This window comes from Schistocerca serialis, chromosome 4 (genome assembly GCF_023864345.2).
Source record: "Schistocerca serialis cubense isolate TAMUIC-IGC-003099 chromosome 4, iqSchSeri2.2, whole genome shotgun sequence".
NCBI classification, from domain to species: domain Eukaryota; kingdom Metazoa; phylum Arthropoda; class Insecta; order Orthoptera; family Acrididae; genus Schistocerca; species Schistocerca serialis.
Window position 1 is genome coordinate 352,868,741 of NC_064641.1, and position 21,016 is coordinate 352,889,756.

At 41.0% G+C, this 21,016-nt stretch overlaps 1 protein-coding gene across 3 annotated transcripts in view; it reads right to left on the reverse strand.

The window, feature by feature from the left end:
- LOC126474136 (serine/threonine-protein kinase dyf-5) overlaps positions 1-21,016 on the reverse strand; it is a 283,860-nt gene that overhangs the window by 171,325 nt on the left and 91,519 nt on the right. The window lies entirely within an intron of this gene.

A 21,016-nucleotide genomic window follows, 5' to 3' on the forward strand; every position in this document is an offset into this window, starting at 1 on the left:
CGATACCCCAGGAGCAACAGTGTCCCTAATTTGCTGGGAAGTGGCGGTGCGGTCCCCTACGGCACTGCGTAGGATCCTACGGTCTTGGCGTGCATCCGTGCGTCGCTGCGGTCCGGTCCCAGGTCGACAGGCACGTGCACCTTCCGCCGACCACTGGCGACAACATCGATGTACTGTGGAGACCTCACGCCCCACGTGTTGAGCAATTCGGCGGTACGTCCACCCGGCCTCCCGCATGCCCACTATACGCCCTCGCTCAAAGTCCGTCAACTGCACATACAGTTCACGTCCACGCTGTCGCGGCATGCTACCAGTATTAAAGACTGCGATGGAGCTCCGTATGCCACGGCAAACTGGCTGACACTGACGGCGGCGGTGCACAAATGCTGCGCAGCTAGCGCCATTCGACGGCCAACACCGCGGTTCCTGGTGTGTCCGCTGTGCCGTGCGTGTGATCATTGCTTGTACAGCCCTCTCGCAGTGTCCGGAGCAAGTATGGTGGGTCTGACACACCGGTGTCAATGTGTTCTTTTTTCCATTTCCAGGAGTGTATATGCTGCACTGGTCGACCTGCCCTGCACATCAGATATGGAAAAGGAATAATAAGTCAAATCCAACAAGGGGGCCATAGAGTTAAGAATGAAAAGTTCTAGAATACTGGAAGGGAAGAAACTGAGCATCCAAAATCACAAACCAGATCCAAGCACAACTGGCACCAAGCAGACCGTCCAATGAAAAAGCAGAGAGGAAAAACGAGTAGTAGAAGGATAGACTTGCAGCATGGATAAAGAAGTAGTGCTGCAAGAGATGGGATCCCATGGAGGCCAAGCCCATACTCACAAAGGAGATGTGATCCTGCTCAGGGAGGGGGGAGGGAGGGGGAGGGGTGCAGACATGTGGCTTCATTTAAACACAGTATAGTGAAACTGACCAATACAGTTGAAAATCTCAAGGATTTAACAGTTAAGCACTGGGTTAGGCCAAACTGATGGGAGTAACTAGGTTCATTCGAATAAAGATATCATGACCAATCACAACCATTTCCAAACTGTCTCTACTATGCAAACACAGTTTCATCATTGTTGTGATCATTGTGACACCTTTGTCAAGCCATATTTAGCGTCTTTCGGCATTTGGCCACTTGTAGCGCTAGATGACACCGTCATTCACTTTGCGTTGCTCAAATGTTTTTAGTTTATACACAGCACCGATTATGTACTTTTCTCATGCTGGGCAAAACACGTTTTGAGAATTTATTCTCGTTGTCAAGTGCAGTATTTCTGTATGTATTTTTTGTGATATTACACAAACAAACAATGTGAGGAATAGTTTGAGAGTTTGTGGTTTCCCACATAACTGAGGAGTCACGGTACCTGGTAACCTCAAAAACACAACTACAGTGCAAGAGACGCAGAATAAAACATATTCAAACACCACACAAAATACTTGTGTACATATTTGCACTTGACAATAATAAAAAATTCTTGAAATGCGGCATTGTGTTAAGCTTGAAAAAATACATAATTAGTGCAGTATTTCATTATTTAAATAAGGAATGACAAGTAAAGGCTTTCAAAAACATAGATTATGACATATGAAATTGAGTCAAACGTTCCAACTTCCCGGACAGTTATCAGTTCCGGTTACATCAGTGGTTTTTATTAGATAATAAACCTTTATTAGATAATAAGACCCTGACAAATCTTTTGATGCCTGTTATGTACAGTTATCATACAAAAGTGCAAAAATGCAGGGGGTAATCTATACGTAACTGTTGTGACTTGCCAATCATTCAAAGCGCGGCCGCGCAATTACGCGCGTCCTCTACATGCGGCGCTGTCTGCCAGCCATGCAGCAGCTGCGCCACCTAAGCGGCCAGCCGAGCAGTGGCCGCTAGACTGGGACTCAGTGCTCATTCGAATGCTAACGTGTACACATGTCTTGCTTGTCAACTTACTCTGTGACTTATATGTGTTGTGTCGTTTTGAAATATATGTGTTAAACTTGATGTTATAACAATTGGTGACGAGGTAGTGGATTTTTCCTTTTCATCGTTGACCCACAGGTTTCCATGGCTACTGTCGAGCAACTATTGCAAAATGTCCTTGAACAGCAAATGCTTCTAACAGCGGCGATTCGCAATATCGTCGGGGCGTCAAATGTGGGGCGTTTCTCGTCGTTGGCTATAACTCCTTTTCCTCCTTACAACGAAACAGTGGAAGACTGGTCTGATTATGAAAAACGTCTTCGACAGCACTTCTTGGCATTTCATGTCACGGACGAACAACCATGTAAGTCTCCATTCCTTTTCTGGATTTCACCTCAAATGTATCGGTTGTTGTCGCAATTGCGTCTTTGTCCTTTGCTGAAATGTGCTCACTTCTGTCTGTCTATTTTCAAAAGCAAACGCATGTGGTAGCCTCTCGTGTTGCCTTTCATCGTTTTCAAAAACAGCCACATCAATCCTATCACACTTGGGCTGCTGAACTTCACGGCCTCAGTCAAAAGTGTCAATTTGTTACTGACGTTCACGAAGAATCCTATGCCAATTCCATGGTATGGAATGCTATTATCTGGTCGGCGCCCAACAAAGAAGTTTGGCAATGTGCCCTTCAATTGGCAAATCCGACTCTAGATGAAGTTCTCTCCATTGCGCAGTCTTTTGAAATTTCTCGCACCGCTGGGGTGCAAATAGAGGCGTGGGGTGATGTCGGGGAAATACAACCTCTGTGCGCTGTTGATGACGCGTGTGGCACGTCCCCGCCGGCCGACGTGGCCGCAGTGCACTCCCACACGCAGCCTCGGCCTAACCGTAAACAACCTGCTAAGAAACTGCAGCAAAACCCCCAGCAACTTCCTTCATGTCCGCGGTGTTTTACGAAACATTCACGCGTGGATTGTCCCCAATGTTGGGCTGTGTGCCACAATTGCAAAAAGAAAGGTCAGTGTCTTCCGTTTGCAAATGCGACAGCATACATGATGTTCATGAACATGACATTGATTCTGATTCTGTGTTGTCTGTCAATTGCACTTCTTCCCTTTCAGGGAAGTTACTCCTCACTGCCCAAATCCTTGGTCGAGATGTTCGCACGCAGGTGGATACCGGTTCTATAATTAATTCTCAGATGTACCTTCAGTTGGGTTCTCCACTCCTGTCACCTGTCACTTGGCAATTACGGACGTACAGTAAACAGAAGATCTCTCTCTTGGGACAGTTTAATGCTGAGGTATCTTACAAATCCGTCGTTCGCACTGTTCCCAAATTTGTGGTCGACCAGAGTAACGCAGAGAATCTTTTTGGTTTCGATGCCTTTCGTGTTTTTGGGTTCTCCATAGATGACTCTGTCAATATCATCTCTGATGCTATTCCTTATGCCCAATTGGATTCCTTGTCGATGACATTTTCGTCCCTTTTTTCTCCCGGGTTAGGCTGTGCAAACGACTTTGAAGCTCATATCATGCTCAAACCTACTGCTCGGCCTAAGTTTTTTCGGGCTCAGCCCATTCCTGTGGCCCTTCGTGATCGGGTAAAACGGGAGCTGGATTGTCTCACTACTTCAGGGGTCTTGCTTCCTGTCACTTCCAGTGAGTGGTCCTCTCCTGTCATTGTCGTTGCTAAGCCAAATGGTGATATTCGTCTCTGTGGCGATTTCAAAGCCACTGGAAATGCTCAATGCCTCATCGACACTTACCCTATGCCTCGACCTGAAGAATTGTTCACTAAACTTGTTCCCTGTCCCGGGGTGTATCAATTACATGGATGAAATTGTTGTCACTGGCTCCACCACCGAAGAACATCTTCAAACTCTCTGCACACTTTTTCATGTCTTACAGACTGCCGGTCTTAAGGGTAATCTTCAGAAATCAAAATTTTTTCAGGCATCTATCACGTACTTGGGGTTTCAACTCTCTCGGCAGGGTATTCGTCCACTTCAGCAAACTGTCGCTGCAATCGGTGCCCTTCCTCACCCTACATCTGTTAAGGAACTGCAGGCCTTCTTGGGGGAAATAGCATACTATCACAAGTTTTTACCGTCTGCGGCTTCGGTGGCTCAGCCGTTGCATCGCCTGTTGCATAAAAACGTGCCTTTTCACTGGTCCGCGTCATTCGGTGTGGCTTTCCAGAAACTGAAGACTATGCTGAAACAGGCCCCGTGCCTGGCTACTTATCGACCTGGCCAACATCTTGTTCTTGCCATAGACGCCTCTCAATACGGGGTCTGGGCAGTCCTTGTGCACCGTTTTTCTGTCGGTTCGGAACAACCCATTGCTTATGCCTCCAAACCGCACACGGATGCCCAACAAAAGTATTCTCAAATAGAAAAAGAAGCTTTGGCCATTATTTATGCTCTTCATAAGTTTGGTGTTTTTCTCTATGGCTCAAAATTTTATCTTGTTACGGATCACAAACCACTTGTTTCCTTGTTTCATCCATCAACGTCACTTCCCGACAAGGCTGCACACCGCCTCCAGCGTTGGGCTCTTTACTTGTCTCGTTTCAATTATGAGATTCATTTCCGGCCAACGGCTCAACATGCAAATGCTGATGCTCTGTCTCACCTTCCCATGGGTCCTGATCTGGCATTCGATAGAAACGAACTTTTGTGTTTCCACCTGGATATTGCCGAGCAGCGGGTTGTGGACGGTTCCCCATCACTGGGGACAGGCTGGCGGCTGCTACGGGTTCTGACCCTACCCTCTCCCGGGTTTTACGCTGTATTCAGAAGGGTTGGCCAGATCGCCCGTCCGCTAAGATTTTGATCCGTTGCAGAACTACTACGCTTTGCGCTACTGCCTCACGGCTAGGGATGATGTTATCCTCCTTTCCACTGACAACGCTTCGCCTTGTGTTGTGGTACCTGCGTCTTTGCGTGCTTTGGTCTTGCGCCTCCTTCACCAAGGGCACTGGGGTGTGTCTCGCACAAAATCTCTAGCGCGCCATCATGTGCACTGGCCTGGCATCGACTCTGAAATTGCACACATGGTCACTGCCTGCGGCCCTTGTGCGTCGCAGGCCGCTACACCGATGTCATCTTTGTCACCGTGGCCTCCGCCTGAGACACCCTGGGAGCGCATTCATGCTGACTTTGCAGGACCCTTTTTAGGTACTTATTGGTTCCTCGTAATTGACGCCTACTCTAACTTTCCTTTCATTGTCCGTTGCACGTCGCCTACCACCGCGGCAACCACCAGTGCTCTCGCCCACATTTTTTCTTTGGAATGCCTCCCCTCTACTCTTGTTACTGATAATGGTCCGCATTTTGACTCTTCCGAATTTGCGGATTTTTGTGCTCGTCACGGCGTTATGCGTGTCACGGCCCCGCCATTCCATCCACAATCAAACGGTGAGGCTGAACGACTGGTCCGCACATTTAAGGCTCAGATGCGGAAACTTCTGACTTCTTCTGCTGCTGATGATGCGCTTCTCCAATTTCTGGCTTCTTACCATTTCAATCCCATGGGCGACCACAGCCCGGCTGAGCTCTTACATGGCCGACAGCCCCGCACGCTACTTCATCTTCTGCGGCCTTCCACCTCACAGCTGCGGGTGCCTTCACTTGGCCGGTTCACCGCCGACAACCTCTTCCGGGTACGGGGATATGGCAGGCGGCCAAAATGGAGTCCGGGCCGCATCTTGCGACACCGTGGCCGACGCCTGTATGAAATCCAGACGGACACGGGTGTTGCAAGGCATAATTCGGACCAGCTTCGGCCTCGTGTGCTGGCAACGCCTGTTCCGAATGCCGCTACACCACCTTCGGCTCTACCTGATGCTCGGGATCTTGGCATCTCTCAATACTCACAACGCAGCCCTCTCACCGTCATCGCGATGCCAGCACAAGAACGGACGCCACCAGGAGACGTGCCTATGTCAGAACCAATCTACTCGCCTCCTCGTCCAACGGACGCCGACACATCGCTCTTGTCTCCTGTTATATCAACTGGACTTGCCACAACAGGCAGATTGGTGCATGGGGCCCCAGCAGATTCGACCCCTACGTCTCCTGTCATCTCGACCCATTATCATCGGGGACACTTCCATCCGTACGGGAAGCCTCCTCCTCGAGACTTTACGGCGAGTCAAACAACACCTATGGACGTTAGCCATCTCCAGGACTCCTCCATCAGGACCATTGCAACAATTTCAAAGGGGGGAAAACTGTTGTGACTCGCCGATCATTCAAAGCGCTGCCGCGCAATTACGCACGGCCTCTACGTGTGGTGCTGTCTGCCAGCCATGCAGCAGCTGCGCCACCTAAGCAGCCAGCCGAGCAGCGGCCGCTAGACTGGGACTCAGCGCTCATTCGAATGCTAACGTGTACACATGTCTTGCTTGTCAACTTACTCTGTGACTTATATGTGCTGTGTCGTTCTGAAATATATGTGTTAAACTTGATATTATAACAGTAACTTTTACAGTTTAAAATGTTATTCCTCATGTTTTACATTTTCCTGCATTTTATCCTATTTTTTGAAGTCCCTTGAAAAGAGTATGAGCAGGGTTACACTGTATGTAACAAAGGTAAAAGAGCAGACCAGCATAATTACAGACCAATACAATATCCTTAACATTGGTTTGCTGCATAATTCTTGAACACATTCTAAGTTTGAATATAACAAATTATGTAACAAAGTATATGACATAAAAAATTTTTTCCACCATCAGCATGGATTTAGAAAGCATCACTATTGCAAAATTCAGCTTGCAATTTTTTCACATGATATGAGGCACTGAGAACCATAAGAGCCTAAAGCACGTCATCATCGCTTTTGAGATTGTGGCAAGTACAAATTCTCCTGATGTCTGTTGATATTATGGTGAACCAGCATTATCTGTATGTGTATATGAACATGTACAGAAAAGCTGCCTCACTGATTTCTCAGATATTCATTTCCATAAGGACTCAAGGCATAATTTTGTTATTCTGCACTATTCAATTGTTGTTAAGGTTTGGAAACGTAATTTCATGGCTACATCATGTATGAAGCAGTACTATACTACCTCACAATTGAAGGTGTTTTGGCAGTTCTATCTGAAATGTAGGCCACAGAATGTGCTTTATGAAAATTATGATAACAATGACCATGAAGTGTTGGAGTATGTCAAAATTGTGTGTATGATACATTTATTATCCATTATTTATTAGTAATTTTTAGAACATTTGTCATGGGCAATGTTATGATTCTAATTATTAGTAATTTTTGAGAGCATTTCTCATGGACAATGTTTTGATTCTAATTTCACATTAATTATAAACCTTACGACAGTTGAGAGACACTAGCTTATACATGGAAATTTTCTGAATTAATGTTAATACTAAATATAGGCTTAAATATCAATAACATCTCATAACAAAGTGGGCACATTATTTTTCTGTAACAGGTACAGGATATTGAGATTTGGTTGAAAAACAGTTTAAACCTATGAGACTGGTGGTTTCTATATAAATTTGATTTACATAAACATCTATTTTTCTCAAAACTTTGTTTCTGTGCTTTGGATCATTACAGTTCTGTGCGTCACATCCAACAAACCATGGATGGAGGGCAACTGGCAAATTCTATATTTCTGGATTTCCAAAAAGTCTTTGACATAGTGCCCTACTGCAGATTGTTGATGAAGATCTGAGCACATGGATTAGGTGCCCTGTTATGTGAATGGCTCAAAGACTTTTTTTTACCCAGAGTGTTATCCTTGGCAGTGAGATTTAATCAAAGACAAGACTACTGTCAGGAGTGGCTCAGGGAAGTCTGATAAACCATACTTATTCTCTATATCCATTAGTGTCCTGATGGACAGGGTGGGCAGTAACTTATAGCTGTTTGCTGATGCTGCTGTAGTGTACAAGACTGTGTCACTCTTGAGTGACTGTAGGAGGATACAAGATGACTTTGCTGATGACGCTGAAGTGTCCAGGAAGGTGGCATTGTTGAGTGACTGTAGGAGGATACAAGATGACTTAGACAGAATTTCTAGTTGTGTGATCAATGGCAGCTTGCTCTAAAGATGACTTATGTTTACAAATGTAAATTAATGCAGATGAGTAGGAAAACAATCCTGTAACATTCGAATACAGCATTAGTATGGTGCTGCTTGACACAGTCACATCAATTAAATATCTGGGCTTAACAATGCAAAGAGAAATCATATAGAATGAGCAAATCAGATTGGTAGTAGGGAAGGTGAATGCTCAACTTTGTTTTATTGAGAGAGTAAGTGTAGCTCATCTATTAAGGATAATACAGGTTGCCCAAAAAGAATGACCCAATTTTAAATAGAATTATTTATTAGGAAGAAGGGCTTAACACCAACAAACTGCATACTAAATTATTCAGAAAAGACAGAAGTTTATAAAAATCCATCATAAATGTTCGATATGTCCTCCATTGGCTGCACAGACAACATCTAGCCAATAGCCGAATTCATCCCAAACTGAGAGTAAGGTGTCTTCTGTCACTGAAGCTACAGCAGCTGATATTCTGGTTTTTAGTTCATCAATGTCACGAGGTAATGGAGGAACATAAACACATTGTTTAACATATCCCCACAGGAAGAAATCAAATTGTGTTAAGTCAGGGGATCTAGGAGGCCAAGAGTGTCAAGCCTGGTCTCATGGTCCTGTACGCCCTCTCCAATGTTGAGGCACGTTGGCATTGAGGAAACTGCACATGTTGTTGCGCCAGTGTGGTGGTGCTCCATCTTGCTGACAGGTAAAATTGACAGAGTTAAGTTGTGGGAATAACCAGTTCCATAGCATTGCAAGATATGATTTTCGTGTTACAGTTTCTTTCTCAAAAAAGTAGGGTCCATAAACCTTGCTTTGTGAAACAGCATAAAAAACATTCACTTTTGGTGAATCACATTCGTGTTCAATTGTTTCATGAGGATTTTCGAGCCCCCATATATGCACATTACGACGGCGAACCTTACCACTAATATGGAAAGTTGCCTCATCGCTGAATATCAACTGTGACATAGAAGTGTCTTCTTCCATGTCCTCTAGAAAAGCATTGCTAGAGTCCACTTGCTTCACTTTGTCAGTATCTCGAAGAGCTTGTACCAGTTGCAATCAGTATGGTTTGATGGCTAAACGATGCCGTAACACGTCACACTGTCATGTGTGGTAACGCAACTTCTCAGCTAGCACAACACGTAGACTTGCAGGGGCTCTGCTCAAATGCTCATCGGATTTGTTCCACTGTTTGTTCAGGAATGCATGGCTGCCCAGGACTTTTGCCTTTACAGAGGCACCCTGTTTCTTCAAACTGTTTATACCACCATCAAATGTCCTTTGGTAATGGCGGTTTAGCACAAAATCGAATATGAAACACCTGATGAACTGTGATCACTGATTGTGTATGACTAAATTCAATAACATAATACGCCTTCTGTTGTGTGGACGCCATATTTTTCGAGACCGGCTTCATGCTCCATGCCAGCACTCGTAGCGACACCTAGCAGATTTTTTCTGAAACTCTAGACCATGCCGATTACATCCAGCACTGTTTCCATTACCTAGTGACATCTGTCTCAATATTATTACAAGTTAAAATCAGGTCATTCTTTTTGGGACACCCTGTAAAATGTAAATGGATAGGTGAAAAATCTACTCACTAAGCAGCGGCAGGGAAACATACACACAAAAGGATTTAACTTTTACAAGATTTTGGAGCCAATGACTCCTTCTTCTGGCAGAAGAGGTGAAGGGGAAGGAAGACGGGTGAAGGAAAAGGACTGGAGAGGTGTAGGGAAAGGGGTATAATTCAGAAAAGTCACCCAGAACCCCAGGTCAGGGGAGACTTACCAGACAGGATGAGAAGGAAAGACTCATCCATTATGGAGACAGAAGAAGGACGCTGATGTGAACCGTTCTTGAGTACTGTTCAAGTGTTTGGTATATCCACCAAGTCAGATGTCAAATTGAATGAAGATATCAAAGCAAATCAGAGGCATACTGCTTGTTTGTTCCTGGTACATTCAATGAGCAAAAAAAGTATTACAGAGTTGTTTCATGAACTCAAATGTAAATCTCAGAAGGGGAGAGACCATTCATATGATGAAGCAGCTGAAATTTAGAGAACTGGCATTTGAGGGATGGGTTGGGTTGGTTTGGTTTGGGGGAGGAGACCAGACAGTGAGGTCATTGGTCTCATCAGATTATGGAAGGACAGGGAAGGAAGTCGGCTGTGCCCTTTCAAAGGAACCATCCCAGCATTGGCTTGGAGCGATTTTAGGGAAATCATGGAAAACCTAAATCAGGATGACCGGATGTGAGATTGTACTGTCATCCTCCCAAATGTGAGTCCAGTGTGCTAACTATTGCGCCATCTCATCTGGTGGCATTTGAGGCCAACGGGGCTTGTACGGAGGCTTATAGATGGTTATTTTTCTCTCAATGCATTTGCAAGTGGAACAGGAAAGGAATTACCAGATGTGGGTACGTAGATGTATAAGCTACAATATTGAAGAGTTTCAGTTTTTTTCATCATGCTGTAAGTTGTGAACTTCATTCATCAATGTTCATATGGAGACCATATATTTATATATCTGTTGCATTCTATAACAGTGTGTTCTGCATTTCCTTCCAGACCTTACTCAAATCTTCTATTAAAACTCTTCTGAATTCTACACAGTGTATGGGGTATGCTAGGTCATAAATCATATTATACTCTTTGATTGGGCAGCATATCTCAAACGGAGTCACTCATGCACACTTGGAAAAATTTCTTATATGCAATATGCTGGTTTCTTTGTGTCCAAGTCATGTCACTACTCTGTGGGAGTCATGTTACCATTATGTTAGCACCCAGTCCTCAACTTGTTTTTGTTTAGGGTGTGTTGTAGAGAGTATTTGTACACATTGTGATGTGCTGCCTCCATAACCTATAACACAAACTAACATAATGAACCTTCATGCCCACTACACATATTGCTAAGAACACCAATAGTACTCCTGCAGGGGTAGTGCTGAACACACCAGTACTTCTTAACAAAACATGTTTTTGGATTTAATAGAATTTTTTGGCTGCATGTCCACTCAATCATTTGTGACTCAAAACACCCACAGCACTCTTTTTGTTGTGCATGTCTGCAACTCAACATCTTCACTACATGGTGAGTAGCAATCTATTCTTTTCATAATACTGCCATTACTCCAGTATTAGTTTTACTGTTTGGTATGATGACTCATCTAGTTTTGCTCTGCTGTTTTTTGTTACAACCACCAATATCATTTGCACATGTATTAACACTGTCAGCACATGGGCTTCCATCAAGGGTATTAACAAAAGTTCAAGATGATATCCCAGATTATGGGAGCTACACACCAAACTTCACAGACATCATTTAGCAATTTTTCTGATATTTGTTACAGCAGTTGTCAGCCATTTAAAAGTCATTTCTTACTAGGGAAGCTCCCCATCACAGTCCCCTCAGGTTTTGTGGTAAGATGGCTCAGTGGATAGTCCGTCAATAACTGAACACAGATCAAGCGTGAAAACAGGAAGGAAGTGTACTGAAATGTGAAAAAAAGCAAAATAGAAACAGTGAAGGTTGAAGGAAAATAAGTTCAATATAGTGCAGCCTGATACAGTAACAGTGTCATGCTAAGGTGGCCATGGTGTTGGACTGCCATGTTCAAATCCATCTCGTGCCCCGTGCCCCCCACCCCCCGGTCTTTTTTTTCCAGAATAGTACGAACTGTCCATCCAGTCATTGAAATGTTTGTTCTCTTTCTGTAGTCTTGGCAGTTAATAATAATAATAATAATAATAATAATATTTATTCAACATCGAATAATCAAATACAATCCCTAGAAATAATACAGTTTCAGGACATCATACAGATTATTCTTCTGAATACGTCAGTTTATAAATTACAAACTAAAGATTTGTTTGTATTAATAAATTTTACATTTTGATGGATTTTACTTTTGGTAGTATACAATCACAATATTACAAATATTGTTTTTAACAACATTATATTAGTTGTAGGTTACTTAAAACCACGAGCTTGACATACTTATGAAGCACTTTCCATACAGATATAATACTCGTCTAGGGAATAAAAAGGGTTTTCAATTAGAATTCTTTTTAGCTGATCTTTTAATTTGTTAGTAGGAAGGGTTGTGAGACTTTTTGGTAGGGCATTGGCTAGCTTCAGCCCAGCATGAAGTGCATTTTTTTTTTCATCTAAAGCTGTTCTGTGGCTATTTACATGGTGTCTGAACTTTTGCCTTGTATCACACTGGTGCAGGTCACAGTTGAAATTGGAATTTATTGTTTTCACAAGCAATATAACTTTCAATATGTATACACCTATAATGGTAAGCACACCTACTTTTGGGAACAGATTTCAACATGATTCTCGAGGTTTGGCACCACAAATAATTCTGATAACTTTTTTCTGTAGTATTAATAATGTACTTAGGTTGGCTTGAGTTGTTGCACCCCATATTTCTACAGCATAGTTTAAGTTTGATGAGAATAGGGCATGATAAGCAGTTTTTAGTACACACATGTCCTTACAATATTTGCTAATCATATTTATAGCAAACACATTCTTCGACAGCTTACATGCTAAGGAATCAATATGCATGTCCCATTTGAGGCTGTCCTGGATTGTAATTCCCAAGAACTTTGTCCATTTTTCCTTTTTTACAATGTCATTTCCTATGGATAATTTCATGTTAAATTCTATTTGTTTCCTTGCGTTAAATTCCATCATTGCAGTCTTTGAAGCACTTACATTTAGATGGCTTTCATTAAAATACTTGACTATTTCATTAGTTACACTGTTGCATTGTACCTCCAGACTCTCATAGTCTTTGTGTTTACACACTATTGATGTGTCATCTGCATACAGTATTTTTGTACAGTTAGGAGAACAATACTGTATATCATTAACATAAATCAAGAAAAGAAGGGGTCCCAAGACAGTACCTTGAGGCACTCCATATTTGATATCAGTAATTTTAGATTTGTAAGACCCACTGTTTGTTTTAAGCAAGACATATTGTTTTCTATTGCTCATATACGATTTTATTAGCTCATAGCCAGTTCCTCTGATACCCAGGTTCCACAGCTTGGCAAGTAATATGGTGATGTTGACACAATCAAAAGCTTTTTCTAGATCAAGGAACACTCCAGTTACATACTCCTTGTTCTCTATGGCTGTTATTATTTTGTCTATTAATTGTGCTGCTGTTACTGATGTTGACTTGTTTTTCATAAAGCCATTCTGATTTTCAAATATTAAATTGTGTTGACTCAGGAATGTCATTAGTCTAGTATAAATAACTTTCTCAACTACCTTAGAAAATGCAGGTAAGATTGAGATGGGGCGGTAGTTTTCAATTTTAGATTTATCACCTTTCTTGTGAATTGGGGTTACTTGTGCTGTCTTTAGACTATCTGGGAAACAACCTGATGCAATTACATCATTTACTGCTGTGGCCATGGCATCAGATATGTTGTCTATGCATCTTTTCAATGTACTGATAGACAATCCATCATAGCCTGCTGATTTTGTATTTTTTAATGACATTACTATGTTTTTGACTTCCTTGTTATTGGTTGGGGCCAAGTATATGCTTTGTTTGATTGGAATGCCCCTATATCTATGCTGAAGATTCTTAAAATGGTCATTGACAGATTTTCCAACAGAAGAAAAGTACTCATTAAAAACATTTGCAATCTGACATTGACATTTCATGATATGCCCTTTATGGTTTATAGTAAAATCACTGTTGATCTATCCTTACAATCCCTAAAGCTATTTACTACTTTCCAAACAGCTAAACCGTGTTAGTAGAGTTTCTTAACATTTTGATTACATATTTACTTTTAGTTTCTAGCAGAAGATCTTTATAGTAATCCTGATAGTTCTTAAATTCTACCTTAAGTCTGTTATTATTGTTATTATTTATCAATGCATATTATAAATACAAAATCAAATAGGGGTAATGCAGGAGTAGGTTTAATAATGAATAAAAAAAATAGGAGTGTGGGTAAGCTACTACAAACAGCATAGTGAACGTATTATAGTGGCCAAGATAGACACGAAGCCCATGCCTACTACAGTAGTACAAGTTTATATGCCAACTAGCTCTGCAGATGACGAAGAAATATAAGAAATGTATGATGAGATAAAAGAAATTATTCAGGTAGTGAAGGGAGATGAAAATTTAATAGTCATGGGTGACTGGAATTCGACAGTAGGAAAAGGGAGAGAAGGAAACATAGTAGGTGAATATGGATTGGGGCTAAGAAATGAAAGAGGAAGCCGTCTGTTAGAATTTTGCACAGAGCATAACTTAATCATAGCTAACACCTGGTTCAAGAATCATAAAAGAAGGTTGTATACATGGAAGAATCTTGGAGATACTAAAAGGTATCAGATAGATTATATAATGGTAGGACAGAGATTTAGGAACCAGGTTTTAAATTGTAGGACATTTCCAGGGGCAGATGTGGACTCTGACCACAATCTATTGGTTATGAATTGTAGATTAAAATTGAAGAAATTGCAAAAAGGTGGAAATTTAAGGAGATGGGACCTGGATAAACTGACTACACCAGAGGCTGTACAGAGTTTCAGAGACAGCATAAGGGAATAATTGACAGGAATGGGGGAAAGAAATACAGTAGAAGAAGAATGGGTAGCTCTGAGGGATGAAGTAGTGAAGGCAGCAGAGGATCAAGTAGGTAAAAAGACGAGGGCTAGTAGAAATCCTTGGGTAACAGAAGAAATATTGAATTTAATTGATGAAAGGAGAAAATATAAAAATGTAGTAAATGAAGCAGGCAAAAAGGAATACAAATGTCTCAAAAATGAGATCAACAGGAAGTGCAAAATGGCTAAGCAGGCATGGCTAGAGGACAAATGTAAGGATGTAGAGGCTTATCTCACTAGGGGTAAGATAGATACAGCCTACAGGAAAATTAAAGAGACCTTTGGAGAAAAGAGAGCCACTTGTATCAATATCAAGAGCTCAGATGGAAACCCAGTTCTAAGCAAAGAGGGGAAAGGAGAAAGGTGGAAGGAGTATATAGAGGATCTATACAAGGGCGATGTAGTTGAGGACAATATTATGGAAATGGGAGAAGATGTAGATGTAGATGAAGATGAAATCAGAGATACGATACTGCGTGAAGAGTTTGACAGAGCACTGAAAGACCTGAGTCCAAACAAGGCCCCGAGAGTAGACAACATTCCATTAGAACTACTGATGGCCTTGGGAGAGCCAGTCCTGACAAAACTCTACCATCTGGGGAGCAAGATGTACGAGACAGGCGAAATACCCTCAGACTTCAAGAAGAATATAATAATTCCAATCCCAAAGAAAGCAGGTATTGACAGATGTGAAAATTACCGAACTATCAGTTTAATAAGTCACAGCTGCAAAATACTAACACGAATTATTTACAGACAAATGGAAAATATCGGAACACGTGAGGCAATATTGACCCTACGACTTAGAAGCTAGATTAAGGAAAAGCAAACCTACATTTCTAGCATTTGTAGACTTAGAGAAAGCTTTTGACAATGTTGACTGGAATATTCTCTTTCAAATTCTGAAGGTGGCAGGGGTAAAATACAGGGAGCGAAACGCTATTTACAATTTGTACAGAAACCAAATGGCAGTTATAAGAGTTGAGGGACATGAAAGGGGAGCAGTGGCTGGGAAGGGAGTGAGACAGGGTTGTAGCCTCTCCCCGATGCTATTCAATCTGTATATTGAGCAAGCGGTAAAGGAAACAAAAGAAAAATTCGAAGTAGGTATTAAAATCCATGGAGAAGAAATAAAAACTTTGAGGTTTGCCAATGACATTGTAATTCTGTCAGAGACAGCAAAGGAGTTGGAAGAGCAGTTGAATGGAATGGACAGTGTCTTGAAAGGAGGATATAAGATGAACATCAACAAAAGCAAAACGAGGATAATGGAATGTAGTCGAATTAAGTCGGGTGATGCTGAGGGAATTAGATTAGGAAATGAGACACTTAAAGTAGTAAAGGAGTTTTGCTATTTGGGGAGCAAAATAACTGATGATGGTCGAAGTAGAGAGGATATAAAATGTAGACTGGCAATGGCAAGGAAAGCGTTTCTGAAGAAGAGAAATTTGTTAACATCGAGTATAGATTTAAGTGTCAGGAAGTCGTTTCTGAAAGTATTTGTATGGAGTGTAGCCATGTTTGGAAGTGAAACATGGACAATAAATAGTTTGGACAAGAAGAGAATAGAAGCTTTTGAAATGTGGTGCTACAGAAGAATGTTGAAGATTAGGTGGGTAGATCACGTAACTAATGAGGAGGTATTGAATAGGATTGGGGAGAAGAGAAGTTTATGGCACAACTTGACTAGAAGAAGGGATAGGTTGGTAGGACATGTCCTGAGGCATCAAGGGATCACAAATTTAGCATTGGAGGGCAGCGTGGAGGGTAAAAATTGTAGAGGGAGACCAAGAGATGAATACACTAAGCAGATTCAGAAGGATGTAGGCTGCAGTAGGTACTGGGTGATGAAGGAGCTTGCACAGGATACATTAGCATGGAGAGCTGCATCAAACCAGTCTCAGGACTGAGGACCACAACAACAACATATTGGAAAAGTCTAAGTTTCTCTCTTGCTGTTTTTACTTCATGCTTTATCCAGTTATTTTTTTGTATCTTTTTGCAGTCATTTACTGTAAAGGTCATTTCTGGACATGAGACATTGAAGCAATAATAAAAATCTGATGAAAACTCACTGAAAGTAATGCTGTTTTTTCCACCCCATTTTAAGCCTTTTAGCAAACTGTTGAAATCTTTAACATTGTCGTCATTGGTGATTCTTTTTGTCACATATTGTTTCTCTTTTCTATTGACATGAAGATTTTCAGCTTCTATCAATACCTTTACTGCATAGTGGTCAGAAATGGCAAGCTTCAGAACTGATGCCCTGCATGTAAAGTGGGACATGTTAGTTATAATGTTGTCAATGCATGCTTTTACACTATTGACCTCTCTAGTGGGCTCGTTTATCAGAAATGTTAAGTTAAATTGAGCTAGTATTAGCATTAGTTTTTTAGATACAGAGTCATTGGACAACAAGTCAATGTTTATATCTCCAGTTAGTATTATGTTAACCCAGCCATTTTTATTGCAGTGTTTACTGTCAATGTCAACAAGCAGTTCATTAAGAACATCAAAGAAACTATCTAGGCTACCAGATGGAGGTCTGTATAGGCCTATAATAATTAAGTTCTCTTTCCCCCACTTATAATTAATTGCTGCTATTTCTATTACACCCTCAATACACTATAATTACTACCACTGGCTGCAAAGATAGCTACCCCACCACCACGTTTCTCTTTTCTACTGAAGGCAGAGCAAAAGATCATGGAAAGTGGCTTGCATACACTAATTAGCGCATCTGTGTACCAGTGTTCACTCATAACTAAAACATCAGGGTTATCAATTGCTGCAATGGTATCCAACTCATGGTGCTTATTGCCAAGACTTTGAAAGTTCTGCTGAATTAATTTGAAAGTGAGTTTGGATTGTTGAACTCTTGATGGACGTGTCACCCTACCAGAAACACTTATACATTTACCCCTAAAAAAGAAATATCAGTTGACAGAGTGGGTTTGGTATTTTTCACTATCCATTTATTCAAGTTGGTCTGTTCCCATGTACTGGGAGCCTGGGAAGAATCAGTTTTACCTGGTGTTTTCAGCAGCCATTTGTCCAATGTTGTCTGTCTATACCCATTCCTGCAGTCTTCTTGTGTTGTGGAGCACTCATTCTTCGAATGTGTGTGTTTTGAGTATACGTTGTTCCTAGCATTTACGACAATTTCACAAATAATGGACGCTAAGTGACTTTTTCCGCGCCAATTAAGGTGAAGGCCGTGAGTGGTGTAAAGATCTCTACTAAAATGTTGCACGTTAACCATTTGTACATTTGCGTAACGGTTGCAAATTTCTGCATATTGACTGTTTGTATATGCTACTGCCCTGTTTACACACGAGAATTGAGGCAAATCATACCTGTGTGGAATATCGAGAACAATGACGTTTGAGTCATTTAGATGGTTTAGAGCAGATTTTAGGGCATTAACAGCATGCAAACCATCGTTGTGTGCGACGTCATTTGCACCACCACATATTACATGAAGTCTTGCTTCATTGTCTTTCGAGAGGTATTATTTACAGTTGAAAGCACTTGGTCAAGACGAGCGCCAAGTTTAATAAAACCTGAAGCATTTACTTCACTGTTTATGCTTTTTATTTCGTGGTCAAGGCCTCTAAGATGACTATCACCCATTAAACATACGTTTATTCTTCTTGCTGCATTTGCGGTGTTAGTTAAATTAACTGTCATCTTGAATGTTGAATTTACCTTGCTTCTGTTTACAAGTGACGGTTTTGGCCGCCGAGGTTCCACATTTTGCTTAATAATAGACTTTTCTTTCAGATGGTGCACGATTTGATCTTTTGTAGATAGGCCTACTGTTTGTTGGAGCACGGCAGGAGAATTTATTACTAAAGACGATGAAATGATTGCACTATGGTTAGCATTACCGGTACACCCAGAATGTGTTGGAAAACTAGAAATGGCGACGGAATCTTCGGTCACTGTGTACACTTTATTTCTGTCAAATTCACTTACACCCTGCTCAGCAGTTTTTAGTTTTCTATGATCATTTTCAAGACATTTGAATCTATCAGCTAACACTTTGTTTTCTGCCAACGATCTGCGCACAATTTCTTGCAACGAATTAATAGTTTCAACTAGTTTTGCTTTGTCAGGATGGACTTCACACGTTACACACTTACATTTTGATCTGGATGATTTTTCACTGTGAGTATTTTGCGTGGCACTAGACACCACACAGACATCTCACAGAAATAAAAACAACAAACAGATGGATGTGAACTATGTTACAACAAAGGAATTCAAGAGTCAAAACTTCAAAATGGAATGCAACTTCAAAAATGTTAAAAATATATGGTTTGACAGAGCACAGATAAACTGTGTGATTGTGAAACTGCCTCGTTCATTTACTACAGCTTATGCAACAAATGTATTGTTTTCATCATTTCCTTGAGAGTGATCACAATCACATTCATACGAACACCTAAATTGGACACACGTTCTGTCACTAATGCCGTGTATGACATACCAGATGTTGTTTTTCAGTGAAGGATTTGGTTGACTTGTCACCTTGTCATCAAACATTTGCAATTCCCATTTGAAAGCCACTTTCTCTCGGCTGCTAATAGAGTAGTCATGCAGAATCTACTGTCATTATAGATCACTTCATTACACCTCACTGTTGCAATTAGACATTACACCACAACAGACACAAATTTGAATACAAAAAAGAAGAAGAAGAAGAAGAAGAAGAAGAAGTAGCACAAGGGAGGTTTGAGGGAGGTTTGAACAGGGGGCACCCATATGGCAGTCCAGAACTGTAACCACTTGACTACAACAAAGTTGCTGTCTCAGGCTCCTCTATATTGCACTTCATGTGCTTTGACCATTCACTGTTTCCATTTTTTTTTTTTTTACTTTTTTTAATTTTTTTTTTATTTATTTATTTTTATTTTTTTTGACGGGGAGTTTTCCATTGTTAGTAGTAATACAGAAAACCATGTATAGCCATTTTGAGACATTCAGCTTCCTTAACAAGCATACAGAACAGGACACTATAAGATGTCAAATGTTTCAGCTATGTTGATGGTATCCCAACAGTGTATTTTACCAGTATTGCATTTTCAATGGTCAGTATATAATTTATTTCATCACCTATCTATGGTCTTCTCTTACCATACTAAAAACTGGTATTTATTAAAATCATGGATGTCTCCATGGTCTGAAGTCTAGTACACAGTAGTTTCATCTTTCCAAAAGAACACTCAAAACTTATGGATTGCTATGATTTAATGGCTTTGGGATCATAACTGAGTCATATCTTTATTATCATTACCTAATACATACTTGAAGCAAGCATTTATTGAACAGTGTTATAAGATGAGGCACAGCCTGCAACTTTTTTTTTGTCACAATACCCCCATGTCCTACACGTTTCAGAGCCAGTCAAGCATCAAAGTTTCAGTCATCTATTCCCTCTCTTGATTCCGAAGACTGACGTCATTAGGGAACAGCTTTCGGAGTCTTGGGGCTAGTTTTTTGCTTGAAGATTAAAGAAGGGGGAAGTTTTTTCCCATCAGCTGTGATTGCCAGCATTACTGTTATGCACAGTTTTTCACACCCAGATGTTTTGATGGTAACTTCTTTTGTACCCTTCTCATCAATCGTGTAATTACATGGCATATCAAACCAAACTGGAGTCTCATCAGTGTGGCCTATTTGGCCCATCAAAAAATTTCCGGAGTGTGATAACATACTGCTGAAATTCTTGAAGTTTCTTCTCAAAATCCTGTGGAAGCTTTTGGCATATTGTACAGCATCACAGAGATAAGCCCACTTGTTTCATAAAGCAATCAACCATCCCTGGCTAGTCTTAAAATCTTGCTTCGGAATATTAAGAGCTGCAGCCACTTCTTCTGCTTTTTTTACTATGGTGTCACTGGTCACATGTTGCACATTGTTCCTCCTTTCTCAGACGAATTCCAAAACATTTACTTCAATGTCAGGATGTCTTCCTTTGTGAGGTCCAGTGAATTTCTTTCTAGTAGTGGTAGTTGCAAATAATCTCAATTTCTGTTTCTTCCATAAGTGAACATTAATCTCAGCTACATTGAACTCTCTTCCTGCCCTTCTGTTAGCATGTTTTTCAGCATAAAGAATTACTTTAAATTACTTTACACTTGAAAGTAGCTTCATACAATATTCTTCTCTGCTTGCCTTCCATTGCATAATGAAAACACATTACCAGCTCTTTTAACTTGATAACTTCTTACCCAATTTACATCTTCTCTCTTTAATTCACAGATACCATACCTATATTTTCTCTAGAGTTAAATAAATGTTTTAGTACTCCAGATCACAAGGGGTAAGAAATAACGG